The sequence below is a fragment of the Candoia aspera genome, chromosome 7 (assembly GCF_035149785.1).
Source record: "Candoia aspera isolate rCanAsp1 chromosome 7, rCanAsp1.hap2, whole genome shotgun sequence".
In the NCBI taxonomy this organism is placed as follows: Eukaryota; Metazoa; Chordata; class Lepidosauria; order Squamata; family Boidae; genus Candoia; species Candoia aspera.
In genome coordinates, this window is record NC_086159.1 from 17913625 (window position 1) to 17926598 (window position 12974).

Consider the following 12974-nt stretch of genomic DNA (forward strand, 5'->3'; position numbering starts at 1 on the left):
CTTAGAGCTGATTTCATTTTCTCAGTTTATTAAATTATGAAGTGTTTCAGCTAGGTGATCTACAGTTATATGTCAGAAGTTTCTCTAGTGCTTGCTTTTATATGGGCTAATGTTAAAACTGTTGAATGCTAGTAATCTGATTTCTGGTATACAAACTGTCCTGTAATTTTCAGGTTAAATTTAACATACTTCTCCAATATTTGTTTTTTTCCCTCTGTGAGGCATGATTCATATTTTTGGAGTCTGAAAACAAAGAAAACCTGCACCAGAACTATTGAATATAAAATCAGATTGTTTAATATTTGTTGGGCTACTGTCTTAGGATATATAGCTCACATTTCAAGCATGCTGTAGGGAGATACACAGGTACTGTTGGATTCAAACAGCACCTTGAAACTGTTTGAATCTGTTTGAATTTGTTTCATTTCTCCATCTGTTTGTTAGATTTATATCCTACTTTTCTTCAGGAACTCAAGGCAGCATACACAGTGCTTATCCTCCTGTTTTCTGCACAGCAATAACCTTTGAGGTGTGTGCAACATTTCTAAACAAGGGTTCTTCTAAGATAACTTACAAAATAGTACTATAAAAATTCAAACCGGGAACAGCAGTTAAAAATAAAATAAACTGTGAACATTTAGCTGAAATGCCTGATGCTGAAAAGACAATAGCATAAACATCAGGCATGCCTCTTTGAGATGGATGTTACATAACTAGAGGGAGTCTCTGTGGAGAAATCCTGCTCCTAAACAGCTACCTGCTGTTTCTCAGGATGGAAGGCTCTTGGATCAGAGTTTCTACCCTTTAGGACTGAGGTGGAAACATGGAGGAAAAGGTATTCCCTCAGATAATGTAACCACAAATGGGTAGAGCTTTATACCCATCTTGATATAGTCTGCATCTTTTCCTGAGTGATTTTTATCTTTCTCAAATGTGCTTAAGACTACTATATATCTGATTTTCAGTGCAGTATGATCCCAAGCTGGAAGGTTGGAGGGAGAGTTGCTGTTATCCATAGGAATTTCCTCTTGCTCACCAGAAAATCTGTTGGAACTAAGGCAGGCAAGGAGACACTTTACTGGCTGAACAGAAGACTGGAGTTACTACTGGTATATCAGCTGCTCAGTAGCTTCCTTGACCAAGTGAAGATGGTTTCAAATGTGTTGTTGGAGAATTCCAGAACTGGTGGCTAATTCCAACTATCTGCCATGGATAATGTGGCACTGAGAACTGAACAATTTGGCTAAAGTCTAATGTGATGGAGAGCCCACCTATAAAATGCTTTGGTGCAAGGATTGTGATTCTATCACAAGATGAAATGGCTTATTAATGAGCTAAACCTAAGGGCATTACAGCTAGTTCTGAAGGCCCTTTCTCTCCTGGAGAGGGACAGCACTTGTCTTGGTGAGAATAGGGCCTGTTGTTGTTTATTCGTTTAGTCGCTTCCGACTCTTCATGACTTCATGGACCAGCCCACGCCAGAGCTTCCTGTCAGTCGTCAACACACCCAGCTCCCCCAGGGACGAATCCATCACCTCTAGAATATCATCCATCTATCTTGACCTTGGTCGGTCCCTCTTCCTTTTGCCTTCCACTCTCCCTAGCATCAGCATCTTCTCCAGGGTGCCCTGTCTTCTCATTATGTGGCCAAAGTATTTCAGTTTTGCCTTTAATATCATTCCCTCAAGTGAACAGTCTGGCTTTATTTCCTGGAGGATGGACTGGTTTGATCTTCTTGCAGTCCAAGGCACTCTCAGAATTTTCCTCCAACACCACAGTTCCAAAGCATCTATCTTCCTTCTCTCAGCCTTCCTTATGGTCCAGCTCTCACAGCCATATGTTGCTATGGGGAACACCATTGCTTTAACTATGCGGACCTTTGTTGTCAGTGTGAGGTCTCTGCTATTGACTATTTTATCGAGATTTGTCATCCCTACATCTGGGATTTTTCATGAGATCTCAGCAAGATGGGGACCTGCCTCAGTCGACTTGTTCACTGCAGTGAACAACAGAAAAACAAGTTTTCTCCAGATCTGAAGACAACAGAGCAAAGGGGATTGATATACTATGTTACTGTTGCCAGAGGTTCTGCTCTGTGATTTTTCATTGACACCAACACTATTCAAAGTAGTATGCAAGGTGAAGATACAGTATTCAAGGCAGGGAGGAGTTTAATCACTGTGGGCTGACAAGGAGACTGTGGTTCTCTGTTCTAGATGAGATGAGCAAGGAGCCCTCATATCATATCCTGAAATACCCAGATATTTTCACTCAATGCTGTTTCTATACTTAGATCCATATTGTCTAAAACTTTATGTCAAGAAACTGAACGGAAGTTCTAACCATCTAGACGTATAAATGGAAACCATCTGTATGCCTAGCCACCATCAAGATATAGTGTGCCTTTCAATGGTGGCTTAAAAGACAACTGCTGAGCTTCCTACAAGGTCAGATTGGAGGGGGGACTAACAGAAAGTACACTATTTAGACAAGCAAATGCTTTGGGCTCTGTCCTCTTGGGCAGGTTAGGGGCTTCTCTGTCTGACCACTCTCATTTGTGCCATCTCAGAAACACAAACCTTTTATCCTGGGAGAGCTAACTATTATTCCTTTCAAACCCTTCTTTTTTGATAGTCCTAACCTCTGCTAAAAGGGTGGGTAACTAGAGTCAATCTCTCTGTGAGAGGGAATCTGTGCATATACCAAAAGGTGAGGTGGTATGAAGACCAGATCCTTGTTTTTATCCAAGGTCAATTCTAAATTCCACTGATCAGATGAGATTGTACTTCCCAATTTCTGCCCAGACCCTTCCCACCCTAGAGAATGAACCTGACAAAAGTTAGAGGTGGACAGGGTGCTAGGAATATATTTCAGAAATACTGTATAAGGTAGGTGATTGATAGCCTATTTGTCTCCTATAAAACAGGAAAACAGAGAAGAGTTAGAAGAGCTGTTACCAGCAAGTGTATTGCTTTAGCATGCTCTACCAGCAAGAAATAGCTCATTTTGTTAATTAATCAGGGGCCCTACTAGTAGTATGGTGACCTGGGCAGAACTATCTCCTTTGATTAAGCATTATAAGACAGAGTTGTGCCTTTGCAGACATAACTTGGGCTACATGGTGCTTCCGAAGCTACTTATAATATCACTGATCCTCCTTGGGAATATTGCCAAAGCATATCTCTACTGCCAGCTCCATCTTTGGGGACTGAGAATGGTAATTGGATTTACCATATAAGTACTTTATTTGTTACAGACAGTCTCGATCTGTTGAAGGGGGAGAGAATTAGAGTCAGTTCAAACAACTAAGGATCACTATAAACTACCTTACTCTGTTTGCTGTTATACATGGTTCTTCCATTTTTCCTGTTTTCTTACCTAAAACAACCTTTCTTATTACAGTGAATTCAATAATGAGGAAGTTGAACTGAATTCAACTAATCTTAATGCACATGACTGAATGGAAGGGCTTCTGTCACAGGACAGGAATAAGTCATAAACCCTGCCATCTAATTAGAAAATTGGCTTTAACCCTTTCCTGTTGAGCCCATCCTTTGGTGAGCAAAAGGTACCTATTACTGGTGACCCAGATAGATGATCTCTTGTAGGAAAGAAATAGTGCATCTCTACTGATCTTAGCTCAGCAGTTTTCAACATCACTGACCATGGTATTCTTCTGGACCAACTTTGTGTAAGTTAGGGATTGGTAGCACTGTGTTGCAGTAGTTCTGCTGCTGTACTAGACAGGGTGTAGCCTAACAATAGTGTTAATGCAGTGGTGCTATCATTTCTAGAGATACAAGGTTCTCCTTGTGTTTGGTCTAGAAGCTGCAGCTGATACAGAATGTGGCAGCCAGATGTTTTGTTTGTTCGTTTGTTCATTTATATTCCAGCTTTATTATCTTTATAAATAACTCAAGGCAGCAAACATACCTAATACTCCTTCCTCCTTCTATTTTCCCCACAACAGCAACCCTGTGAGGTGAGCTGGGCTGAGAGAGTGACTGGCCCAAGGTCACCCAGCCGGCTTTCATTCCTAAGGCGGGACTGGAACTCTCAGTCTCCTGGTTTTGCCTTTGTTGGGGAAAATTCCCCAAACCCTTTTAGTGAGTGGGGACCATACTTACAGCTGTGAGTTAAATTTTAATTTTATATGCAGGGGAGAATGCAAGATTTTGCCCATCCTTAATATGTAGACAGTAGTTTTTATGGTATCCTGGTTTTCATCTTCAAGCAGTTGAAGCAACACCCCCCTCTGGATCTGGGTTATTCAAAGCAATAGAAATTGCTAATTCAGCATGCTTCAGTGGTTTCTAAGGCTCTTCCCTATACCTTGTGGCAGTTTCCTAATGCTTACTTGCTATATTCTTATAATGAATTTATATCTTTAGCAACTTAAGCAATCTATGTAATATATTGCTTAAGTCGCTAAAGATACAAATTCATATATCTTTAGCAACTTATAAATTCATATATCTTTAGCAGCCCCTCAGAGAGCAGACTCAAGTTACCAAATCAGAGTAAAGGTAATTTATCCAGTATTTTCTCCTTCTCCCTCCATGTTGTTCCCCTTTTCCAGCACTTATCTTCCATGTTATAGATTGTGGGGGATAGATGAAAACAAGCCTCTTTGGAGAAACTTACTGTTGCATAACCCAGTGAAGAACAATGCTCCATCTATGATGTCCTGGAGCTAGTCAGCAAATCGGAAATTATCCAGGGCTTCATGAACCCTATGAAATAGAATTATATGGGACAGGCTTTTTAGAGAAACATACTTAGGTATTTTTTTATTTTTATTTGTCAAATTTTTCTGCTGCCCATCTCATACACAATGACTCTGGGCAGCTTACAGACAATAAAATAAATAAAATTTATTTATTTATCAAATTTCTCACCGCCCATCTCCCCCACAAGGAGGGACTCTGGGCGGTTCACAATAAAAACACAGCCATAATATAATATCAATAATATACAATAATATCAATAACAGTAAGATATAAATATGTTAAAATATAATAAAATCCAGATGGCTAAGGTATTCTCTCTGTCTGCAAACAAAACAGCTCAATTCTATGGGGCTAACCATCCCCAAGAGGAACTATTCTCTTTCCCACCCCAGGCATGTTGACAAAGCCAGGTTTTTAATTTTTTTTGGAAGTCCAGGAGCAAGAGGACCTGCCTCAACTCCGAGGGGAGAATGTTCCAAAGGGCAGGCGCTATTGCAGAGAAGGCACGCTTCCGTGACCCCACCAGATGGAACTCTTTAGCTGATTGGATCCATAGCATGCCCTCTCTGCATGCCTGGGTGGGACGGGTCGATGTAATGGGGACGACATGGTCCCTCAGGTAGCCTGGCCCCATGCCTTGTAGGGGCCCTCTAAATGCTAGTTTGTGGCACCAGTCATCATCTGGCAAATTTTGAGTGCTGCTGCGCAGAACCCGGCAACATTGTATGTTGTAGCACGGTTGGTATCTGACAGCAGGGAGGTGTAAAGTCATCCTGAGCACCCTGGGTATTTATACAATAATGGTAAAATGAGGCTAGTGCGAATGTCTCTATTATACAGGCACTGGAGGAGCACATGCTCTGTTGTTTCTTTGTAACCAGAGTCACAGGGGCATTGTCTCTCCAGGTAAGGAATCTTCCTGTATCGGCCTTCAAGGACAACTGAGGGGAGGGCATGACATTGTTCCTTGGATAAAGGTCCTCTGATGATTGGGTACCTCAAGTGTAGTTAAGTATATCATAGGGGAGGCAGAATACCTGCTGGATTCACTGGCAATAAAGGTTGGGGACCTGGCTAAATCCAATTGGCGCTCTGTGTCTGCTTCATGCTGTTTAATGAGTCCTTTGGCCTGATCATATCCCACACTGAGTAGTAGATTTGGAGAGAAGCCCAGGGATGAGATTTTAGTTGCCACTACCTGTTTCCATGTGGACTGAAAGTCATTCCTTATAGTGTGCACAGATTCAAGGCACCCAGTGCCAGAGGCTGCAAAGTAATCCTATAACGTTATGGAGCTTCCTCCATGTATCATAGCAGGTATGGTGTTCTTTTCTTTAAAAGCATTATTTTTTTTCTGTGAACATAAAGCTGCTGTGACTTACCCAAAAGTTCTAATTTTGTTACATCTGACTAAAGGACATTCTCCTAGAAGGAGTTTGGTTTGTCAACGTGTGTTTTAGCAAACTCCAGTCTGGCTTTTTTGTGTGTTTTTCAGAAGTGGGGTCTTCTTGGGTCTTCTACCATGGAGGCCATTTTCAGTTGGACAAGTTGGTGCAAGTTGATATTGGTGCAAGTTGATATTCAATGGTGCAAGTTGATATTGTTGTACCTTGATCTTGGAGGTCAGCTGGGATATCTTTTGGAGTTCCCTTGGTTCTTGCTCTGCAATTTGAACTACCCTTCTGTTCAAACAGGGGTCAGTTTTCCTCTTGTGGCCACATCCAGGGTGGTTGGCTATGGTCCCATGGCCCTTAAGATTCTTGATAATATTAGCAACTGGGATCACAGGAACACGAAGCTCTTTGGAGATGGTTTTTTAGCCTTTATTGTTACCATGCTTGGCTATTACCTTCTTCCTTTCCTTCTCGTACAACTCTGCTTTTCTTTCTGTTGTCCAGGTTCACTATGCTGCACACAATAACACACAACACCTCAGTGAATACTTTTCTCCATTCAAATAGGCTGAGTGACTGATCATGAGACTGAAGACATCAATTAGTATCATCATGATACTAATCAAATAGTCTGCTTGAGAGATCACTCAGATCCAATAATATCTCTTAACTTCTAAGGAGCACCAGAAATGATGTCCATGCCATTTCCATTTGTTTTATTGTTTACAAGAATATGTAAGTCATACATCAAAAGCAAAGAGTCTGCACTATGAACTATGGAATAAAGAATGGTGGATGCCATTTGCTTGTGTCTGTTTCAACTTATTTCATGGCAAATTGGGATTCTTTGGGAAAATGTGGAGAGGTACCAATATTTTTGGCTGGATTTGTATTAGCAGCCTGCTAATACCTGCAGTCCATTTAGGTCTGAGCAGAGTTAACATAGTTTCTGTTTCTGCAGTAAGAAAGCAAGGAACAATAAAGCAAGGAACATTATCTTGTACACACCTGCAGGAAAACGTGTTCAGTAAATTTTACTCCAGTATAAGCAAATTGGAATTGTAGCCTCAAGCTGTTTTACTTGATGAATAGAGAGGGCTTTTGCTAATGACCAGTGAGTGCCATTATATTTTAATTATTGCTCCTGTATTGCTCCTGTAATTATATTTTAATTATTGCACAACACGTTATATTTTACTGATGATTCCAGGTTCTAAAGCCATGTACATAATGTGCCTGTGTAATGGAGCCCCCATTTGATTAGGAAAGCTCACCCCTTCAGCTTGTCCTAAGAAACTCTCACCTCTGAAATCCCAATACTATACCATATTAGACTTACGCTGAAGAGCAAGCCTTTGTAATAAGGGATGCATTGTAAGAAACATGGTGTTACTACTGGCAGTGCCTATGAGGAATCTTCCAGATAAAAGTCCCAAGGAATTGAATTTAGCCCCGCCAATGCTTTGCCTCCTTAAACTTCAGAAATATACTCTTCCCAGTCCTGGTAACAGCTCTGAGTTGATTTTCGTACTCTGGAAGTATCAGCAGGCTTTGCCTGATCAGCTGAGTCTGGATTATACAGGAAATTATACACCAGTGCCTGTTCTCTGACTAAATGAGTCATTAGCTCCAGGAGAGCTAGAGGTTCCGTAAGCCATGGAGTGTGCACTGGTGACCAGCTATTAATACGGCCCCTCTTCCTTTCCCTTTTGTAAGCTCTCTCAGTTAACGATCACCAGCACTGAATGATTCGTACTTATGACCATTCCTCAAAGTTCTGGCCATCCCAGCACCCCTACAGTCATGTGATCATGATCCACCGGCTTGCACTTAGACAGTTGCAGTGTCCCACAGTCACACGATTGCCATTTGCAACCTTCCCTACCAGCTTCTCACAAATGAAGTCAGGTCACAAGTCGCTCTCACTCCTGCAGCTTTTTTCCCCAAGGAGCCTGGCTACAGAGCATGAGATCCCGGGGATCTCATACTCTGTAGCGCACACCTATATCACATACACCCCGCCCACCGTAGCCCCCTGCACACCTTCCCCCACCTGGCAGCAGCCACCCCTGATCTGGCCATGCTTGCGTGGTGCTGCAGTGGCCTGCTGTGCTCCCTGTAGCAGCCAGCCCTGCTGCACTCGCACCGCACCATGGTCACTGCCTGCGCACCCTCCTGTACCTTGCAGCAGCCAGCCCCGGCCCAGCTGTATTCACGTGGCACCGCAGCAGCCACTTATCCACCCCCTGGCCTGCTCGTGAGCGGCCTAGGAGTTGTGATTTCCTGCCAGCTTCCCCATTAATTTTGCTTGTTGGAAGACGGCAGGAAGTTGCAAGGAGGTCCTCGCTTAACAATGGCAATGGGGGCTGCCAGGATTGCTGTTGCTAAGTGATGCAGTCATGTGACGTCACGCTTTACAACCGCATTGCTTAGAGATGGAAATTCTGGTCCCAATTACTATCGTTAAGCGAGGGCTACCTGTATTGTTTTGAATGTTACTTTGCATTGAATGCTAATGTGTGCTGCTTTGCCCTTTTACTTCTTTCCTCCATTGATGTGGGTTTTCTGGCAAAAAAATTAATTGGAAAGTTTTCCTAAGCAGAGGAGTAAAATGCCGATGTCCACACTCTGCACTATCTGTGAATCTCCCAATTAGTAGTAGCTCTTCTGGCTGAATCATCAAAGACCCTTTGATTTTTGGCACAAAATTGACATTGTTCTCCATCAAGTGATAATTTTTGTGTACGATAGGATCTTGGGAGCTCCATCTCTCAAGAGTCTCAAGTATGATCTGTGGGAAACTCAGCTAGTCTCCTAGAAATGTATCAGTCATAGTAAGTAATGAAAGGTTTAACCTGTCTTGAGTTCCATCACATTTGTCCAGTGAAGTAGTGAACTTGCAAGATAATTGTGAACCCCCCCCAACTGCCCTGTTTCAGGTTTCAGACACACACATAGCTGCTAGGAAACAGTAAGCAATTTACTCAAGGCTAAATGGACAAATGGCAGATAAGTAAGGAATGTAAATGAAACAGTCTCTGGAGATAAGGCTTGCATGAACAGATTTTAGTTTCCAGTGGAGCGTGCAGAAGAATAGTTAGAGTTCAGTCTGGAGGTCAAGAAGCCAAGCAAGATTTTTTGGCCAATCCAAAGATCAGAATTCAGATTTTTTACATGAATAGGAGGCAGTGACATGCAAGACACAGGAGATCAGATGGTTGTTTCCGACAAGGAAACATGGGTCAGAGCTGCCCCTTAAATAAGGGCGCAGCTACTGTTTTCAGTTAAGACAAGCACACCCTTGTTTGGTGAGGAGTCTCACTGAGCATCTTTGCTCTGCTCTCCTCTCTACTTACCAAGTTCAGGTGCTTGGGGGCCATATTTCATCATCAGACTGTGCCACCTGTTCTGATGCTGTCTATATTCAGTCAACCTTGGATGATTCCTGGCTTGGTGTCTTCTGAGGCTGACATTTTACTGGTTCAGCCAGAGCAGGTTCTTCAGATTCAAGAGTTGTTTGAGTCCTGGATCATGGCACTGACACTAATCAAGAAAGCTAGATTCTCACAAGTCTATTAATGAGGGTTATTTCAAGGGCAAAGGAATTAGGTTATAGAATCTTGGGTATATGTGTACTTTATCCTCCATTTCTCAACAAGTACATTAAGATGGATCCTCCTGGATGTCTTTGATCCTCTTTCTAACTTCCTCTTGATTTAAGGGGGAGGCTTCCTCTTTTTGAAATATGAATGGAATGTCCATCTATTTCTATTCTGCAATGTTTTGCAAATGCCCATTCTCAGGTAATTCCATTACAGTAGGAGGATGTTATATCTAGTTGTGGTTTCTGCATTTTTGGAAGGATGTTGACAAACTGGAGCATGTCAAAAGGAGAGCAGTCAAGATAATAAAGGTTGGGAGGGAAGTAGTAAAAACTTGTGAGGAATAATTGGAAGCATAGGATAAATTTAGGCTGTAGAAAAGAAGACTGCAGAGAAACATGATGATTGCCTTCACATACTTGAGAGCTGTCATTAGAAGATGGAGCAGAGTTGTTCAGAGGTGTTCCAGAAGATTTGGCAAGAAAGAATGGATTTGTCTTAAAAAGAAATAGCTTCCTATTGGACTCAGGAAGAATTTCCTAACAGTAAGAGCTGCTTGAACAGCCTGCCTCAAGAAGTGCTAGAAAGTAGGGTCTGTTGCTATCTGATGGGGATCTGAGGCTACCCACTTCTTGCAAATTAAGTCAATTGAATCTTGATTTTGTCTATTGGATTTCTGTGTGATCTGTGGCATGGATAAGTATTGTTATGCACACATTAGTTTGCTATTGTGACCTTCCTTTTAGAGGAAGGTCTATGTCATGAGCACTGATGGTGAGCAGGAGGGGGCCCCTATCCAGGTGGGAAAACGCATGCGTAGTAGCGAGAATTTGAGCTGTCATTCAAAGAGACACAGAACAGACCCGCCTTGACTTTTGGGGTTTATCTGTATGGGTTTTCTCACGCTTCTTCAGTTTGGTAGGATTGATGTCCTAACAAGCAGGAACTATGCCGAGACGAGGAATAGGTCTCTAGTGTTTTATTACTGCTACATTTTTGCTCTTTTTAGGGAGGGCTGTGCTGCAGAGAAAAGCAGTTCAGGAAGAGAAAGCTAATTTAAACAATCTTTCCAGTCCTCAAGGGGGAGAAAAAGAAGAAAAAATGGGTCAGGCCCAGGACAACATGTACTAACTGACTGTAATGGCGAACACGTGACAGAGAGAGAGAGAGAGACTGCAAAGGTTGTAAATGAGGGCATTGGTGGCAAAGTTACTTTTTCATCACTGTCATAACTGAACAGTTGCAGTCTGAGGCAGTCACTAAACTGTCTGAGGACTACCTATGGTATATTGGTTCAGGCTTAATCCAGCAGGTAGGCCTTAGGTGCCAAGTCCATTCAAGTAAAGTACAATAACAGGATAAAGAATATTAGTTTAGATCCAAATGGAAAAGCAGATCAGTTTAAGTGTGAGTCAAGCAGATTGATAAACGGGAAAAGCAAATGAAAAATATATCAAAAAAGACCGCAAAAGCTAGATGTTGGAAAATATAATGAAGGGAACAACACTGTTCTAGAACTTTATGGAAGATTCCAGGTGACCTTGAAAGAAGGACCAATCAAGACTCCAGGGATATCAGGGGTTTTGAAAGGGGATAAATTAGAAGGTGAAAGGACCTAGTTAACTGTGATTTCTGAGGGTATAAAAAGGACTGAACTTTATGGGTTAAGTCCAGGCACTCACCTTCATTGCTTGGTGTCAATTTAACAGTTGATACATTCTCTCAGCATTCTCCCTAATAACATACTTCTTTCTGATGAACTGAACTTGTGTGTAAACCTAGGTTTGATTCAGAGGTAAAGGATATGTTGGCAGGATACTATCTGCAGCAGTAAAGGCAAAGAAGCCCTCAAATTGAGTTTCACTCCTGACTACTGCAGAAAAATGTTTTGCTGTTGTCTGCTTCTGAAATGCTTGTTTGACTAGCTTACAGCCTTGGAATTCCTTGGTGGTCTTTCATCCTCAGATGCTTAGTTTCCAGCCCAGATAAAATATTCATTCTTAATCAATAAAATCAAACAAATTATGAGATTCTATGTAGCTCTGACTATGTATGGAGAAAACTTGCATCAAGTTTTAGGAACCATAATTCTTGTGCTTTCTTTTTTTCCAGAAAACATTGTCGAGTGACACTGACAACACTGAAGAGTCAACAAGTTTCAGTAAAATCCAGTCTTAGAAAATGTAAGTGTTAGATTGCTATGCAAATATAATGACCATTAGTCTCTATGGCTCGTTGTGTGTGTATGTGTGTGTGTGTTCTCCCTCCCTCCCTCCCTTCCATGGCCTGTTGATAAATGCTGATAAATGCATGGACAGACTGATTTGGCAGTTTATAACTTCTTTTACTTTATTGAAGCACTACAGAATAAAACATGAGAAGCATGTCTACCGATAAAACTAAGAATTTAGTTTTACCAATAGAGCTCATACAGAGCTCATGACACTCCTTAACCTTAGTTTATAAAATCTTGCAACTTGTTTTAGTTTTTATTTATTTATCTATCTATCAAATTTGTCACCACCCATCTCTTCCCATCAGAGGGACTCTGGGCGGTTTACAGCAAAAGTAATTGATTAAAACAATAATCCAGAACTGCAACACCACCACTTTCTCAACCACCTTCCCCCAAAAGGGGAGGTGGGAGACTGGACGAAAATTGTCCAGATCAAAGTTTCCATGCCTACATCCCTTAACCTTTTGTAATCTTACTTTCCAAACCACAGCACTGTAGTTTCTTTCATTTCTTGATTTCAGAGATAAGAATAGCAAATAATAGCTCTCAAAGCACCCCACAGTTTCATGTTCAGCACACTCTAATTAGTTGCACATTATATTGTTAATGGTTTTCCTACTAACAGATTAAGGTGCTATTGTATCTAATCATTTTGGCCGGGTGCAGAGGTTGAATTCAACTGCCCCCTTTTCGAATGTTAATTATTGCACCTGGGGGGAGGAACCTGCCCGGACTTGTTTTCAGTTCCTCTTTTTCTCTGTGCAGGCATGTAGGAGAGCTAGGTTGCTCTCAATGAGAGCCAAGTCCTTTAAATATGTTTTGCTTTCGTTTTGCTTTCTGTAAATAAATTATTTTTATAGAAATGCCTGGTGTGTGATTTTTCTGATCTCTCCTGGGCTAAAGGCTTTCCCAGCAATCTGCCAACAGGTTATGGGCCCAGTGAGCAGCCCAGTAAGCCCAGTAAAACCCAGAGAGAAAAGAGAGATCAGCTCCACACCTCATGCACAATTTA

At 41.7% G+C, this 12974-nt stretch overlaps 1 protein-coding gene and 1 long non-coding RNA gene across 2 annotated transcripts in view; one reads left to right on the plus strand and one right to left on the minus strand.

The window, feature by feature from the left end:
* The window catches only part of LOC134501360 (uncharacterized), a 425249-nt gene that overhangs the window by 235144 nt on the left and 177131 nt on the right, over positions 1–12974 (minus strand). The window lies entirely within an intron of this gene.
* RESF1 (retroelement silencing factor 1) overlaps positions 1–12974 on the plus strand; it is a 29343-nt gene that overhangs the window by 3551 nt on the left and 12818 nt on the right. The window contains exon 3 of the mRNA XM_063309263.1: positions 11839–11909. The gene's annotated coding sequence lies outside the window, so the exon portion shown is untranslated. The remainder of the gene's footprint in view (positions 1–11838; positions 11910–12974) is intronic.